Raw genomic sequence first — 4,374 nt, 5'->3', positions numbered from 1 at the left:
CACCGCGCAAAGCAAGAACAGGCCAAAAACTGGCCAAAACGGCCCAAAAACGGGCCAAAACTGGCCATTTTTGGCTGCGCGAGCGAGCGGCGAGCGGCGGACAGCGAGCGAAGCGAGAGGCAGCACCGTCCCTGCTATACGAAAGCCCCATCCAGCCCTGTGCCACCCGGGGGGTTCCAGGGTGCTGAGATGGCTGACGTTTTGCTCCGCTCTCGACGGTCACCGCGCAACGCAAGAACAGGCCAAAAACTGGCCAAAACGGCCCAAAAACGGGCCAAAACTGGCCATTTTTGGCTGCGCGAGCGAGCGGCGAGCGGCGGACAGCGAGCGAAGCGAGAGGCAGCACCGTCCCTGCTATACGAAAGCCCCATCCAGCCCTGTGCCACCCGGGGGGTTCCAGGGTGCTGAGATGGCTGACGTTTTGCTCCGCTCTCGACGGTCACCGCGCAACGCAAGAACAGGCCAAAAACTGGCCAAAACGGCCCAAAAACGGGCCAAAACTGGCCATTTTTGGCTGCGCGAGCGAGCGGCGAGCGGCGGACAGCGAGCGAAGCGAGAGGCAGCACCGTCCCTGCTATACGAAAGCCCCATCCAGCCCTGTGCCACCCAGGGGGTTCCAGGGTGCTGAGATGGCTGACATTTTGCTCCGCTCACGACGGTCGCCGCGGCACACAAGAACAGCCCAAAAACAGGCCAAAACAGCCCAAAAACGGGCCAAAACTGGCCATTTTTGGCTGCGCGAGCGAGCAGCGAGCGGCGGACAGCGAGCGAAGCGAGAGGCAGCACCGTCCCTGCTATACGAAAGCCCCATCCAGCCCTGTGCCACCCGGGGGGTTCCAGGGTGCTGAGATGGCTGACGTTTTGCTCCGCTCACGACGGTCGCCGCGGCACGCAAGAACAGGCCAAAAACTGGCCAAAACAGCCCAAAAACGGGCCAAAACTGGCCATTTTTTGCTGCGCGAGCGAGCGGAGAGCGGCGAACAGCGAGCGAAGCGCGAGGCAGCACCGTCCCTGCTATACGAAAGCCCCATCCAGCCCTGTGCCACCCGGGGGGTTCCAGGGTGCTGAGATGGCTGACATTTTGCTCCGCTCACGACGGTCACCGCGCCACACAAGAACAGCCCAAAAACAGGCCAAAACAGCCCAAAAACGGGCCAAAACTGGCCATTTTTGGCTGCGCGAGCGAGCGGCGAGCGGCGAACAGCGAGCGAAGCGAGAGGCAGCACCGTCCCTGCTATACGAAAGCCCCATCCAGCCCTGTGCCACCCGGGGGGTTCCAGGGTGCTGAGATGGCTGACGTTTTGCTCCGCTCACGACGGTCACCGCACCACGCAAGAACAGGCCAAAAACTGGCCAAAACAGCCCAAAAACGGGCCAAAACTGGCCATTTTTGGCTGCGCGAGCGAGCGGCGAGCGGCGAACAGCGAGCGAAGCGAGAGGCAGCACCGTCCCTGCTATACGAAAGCCCCATCCAGCCCTGTGCCACCCGGGGGGTTCCAGGGTGCTGAGATGGCTGACGTTTTGCTCCGCTCTCGACGGTCACCGCGCAATGCAAGAACAGGCCAAAAACTGGCCAAAACGGCCCAAAAACGGGCCAAAACTGGCCATTTTTGGCTGCGCGAGCGGCGAGCGGCGGACAGCGAGCGAAGCGAGAGGCAGCACCGTCCCTGCTATACGAAAGCCCCATCCAGCCCTGTGCCACCCGGGGGGTTCCAGGGTGCTGAGATGGCTGACGTTTTGCTCCGCTCTCGACGGTCACCGCGCAATGCAAGAACAGGCCAAAAACTGGCCAAAACGGCCCAAAAACGGGCCAAAACTGGCCATTTTTGGCTGCGCGAGCGAGCGGCGAGCGGCGGACAGCGAGCGAAGCGAGAGGCAGCACCGTCCCTGCTATACGAAAGCCCCATCCAGCCCTGTGCCACCCGGGGGGTTCCAGGGTGCTGAGATGGCTGACGTTTTGCTCCGCTCTCGACGGTCACCGCGCAATGCAAGAACAGGCCAAAAACTGGCCAAAACGGCCCAAAAACGGGCCAAAACTGGCCATTTTTGGCTGCACGAGCGAGCGGCGAGCGGCGGACAGCGAGCGAAGCGAGAGGCAGCACCGTCCCTGCTATACGAAAGCCCCATCCAGCCCTGTGCCACCCGGGGGGTTCCAGGGTGCTGAGATGGCTGACGTTTTGCTCCGCTCTCGACGGTCACCGCGCAATGCAAGAACAGGCCAAAAACTGGCCAAAACGGCCCAAAAACGGGCCAAAACTGGCCATTTTTGGCTGCACGAGCGAGCGGCGAGCGGCGGACAGCGAGCGAAGCGAGAGGCAGCACCGTCCCTGCTATACGAAAGCCCCATCCAGCCCTGTGCCACCCGGGGGGTTCCAGGGTGCTGAGATGGCTGACGTTTTGCTCCGCTCTCGACGGTCACCGCGCAATGCAAGAACAGGCCAAAAACTGGCCAAAACGGCCCAAAAACGGGCCAAAACTGGCCATTTTTGGCTGCACGAGCGAGCGGCGAGCGGCGGACAGCGAGCGAAGCGAGAGGCAGCACCGTCCCTGCTATACGAAAGCCCCATCCAGCCCTGTGCCACCCGGGGGGTTCCAGGGTGCTGAGATGGCTGACGTTTTGCTCCGCTCTCGACGGTCACCGCGCAATGCAAGAACAGGCCAAAAACTGGCCAAAACGGCCCAAAAACGGGCCAAAACTGGCCATTTTTGGCTGCGCGAGCGAGCGGCGAGCGGCGGACAGCGAGCGAAGCGAGAGGCAGCACCGTCCCTGCTATACGAAAGCCCCATCCAGCCCTGTGCCACCCGGGGGGTTCCAGGGTGCTGAGATGGCTGACGTTTTGCTCCGCTCTCGACGGTCACCGCGCAATGCAAGAACAGGCCAAAAACTGGCCAAAACGGCCCAAAAACGGGCCAAAACTGGCCATTTTTGGCTGCACGAGCGAGCGGCGAGCGGCGGACAGCGAGCGAAGCGAGAGGCAGCACCGTCCCTGCTATACGAAAGCCCCATCCAGCCCTGTGCCACCCGGGGGGTTCCAGGGTGCTGAGATGGCTGACGTTTTGCTCCGCTCTCGACGGTCACCGCGCAATGCAAGAACAGGCCAAAAACTGGCCAAAACGGCCCAAAAACGGGCCAAAACTGGCCATTTTTGGCTGCACGAGCGAGCGGCGAGCGGCGGACAGCGAGCGAAGCGAGAGGCAGCACCGTCCCTGCTATACGAAAGCCCCATCCAGCCCTGTGCCACCCGGGGGGTTCCAGGGTGCTGAGATGGCTGACGTTTTGCTCCGCTCTCGACGGTCACCGCGCAATGCAAGAACAGGCCAAAAACTGGCCAAAACGGCCCAAAAACGGGCCAAAACTGGCCATTTTTGGCTGCACGAGCGAGCGGCGAGCGGCGGACAGCGAGCGAAGCGAGAGGCAGCACCGTCCCTGCTATACGAAAGCCCCATCCAGCCCTGTGCCACCCGGGGGGTTCCAGGGTGCTGAGATGGCTGACGTTTTGCTCCGCTCTCGACGGTCACCGCGCAATGCAAGAACAGGCCAAAAACTGGCCAAAACGGCCCAAAAACGGGCCAAAACTGGCCATTTTTGGCTGCGCGAGCGAGCGGCGAGCGGCGGACAGCGAGCGAAGCGAGAGGCAGCACCGTCCCTGCTATACGAAAGCCCCATCCAGCCCTGTGCCACCCGGGGGGTTCCAGGGTGCTGAGATGGCTGACGTTTTGCTCCGCTCTCGACGGTCACCGCGCAATGCAAGAACAGGCCAAAAACTGGCCAAAACGGCCCAAAAACGGGCCAAAACTGGCCATTTTTGGCTGCACGAGCGAGCGGCGAGCGGCGGACAGCGAGCGAAGCGAGAGGCAGCACCGTCCCTGCTATACGAAAGCCCCATCCAGCCCTGTGCCACCCGGGGGGTTCCAGGGTGCTGAGATGGCTGACGTTTTGCTCCGCTCTCGACGGTCACCGCGCAATGCAAGAACAGGCCAAAAACTGGCCAAAACGGCCCAAAAACGGGCCAAAACTGGCCATTTTTGGCTGCACGAGCGAGCGGCGAGCGGCGGACAGCGAGCGAAGCGAGAGGCAGCACCGTCCCTGCTATACGAAAGCCCCATCCAGCCCTGTGCCACCCGGGGGGTTCCAGGGTGCTGAGATGGCTGACGTTTTGCTCCGCTCTCGACGGTCACCGCGCAATGCAAGAACAGGCCAAAAACTGGCCAAAACGGCCCAAAAACGGGCCAAAACTGGCCATTTTTGGCTGCACGAGCGAGCGGCGAGCGGCGGACAGCGAGCGAAGCGAGAGGCAGCACCGTCCCTGCTATACGAAAGCCCCATCCAGCCCTGTGCCACCCGGGGGGTTCCAGGGTGCTGAGATGGCTGAC

The sequence above is a fragment of the Musa acuminata genome, unplaced genomic scaffold (genome assembly GCF_036884655.1).
Source record: "Musa acuminata AAA Group cultivar baxijiao unplaced genomic scaffold, Cavendish_Baxijiao_AAA HiC_scaffold_523, whole genome shotgun sequence".
Lineage (NCBI taxonomy): Eukaryota > Viridiplantae > Streptophyta > Magnoliopsida > Zingiberales > Musaceae > Musa > Musa acuminata.
The sequence above is the reverse complement of the archived record's forward strand: the minus strand, read 5'-3'. Positions refer to the sequence as shown.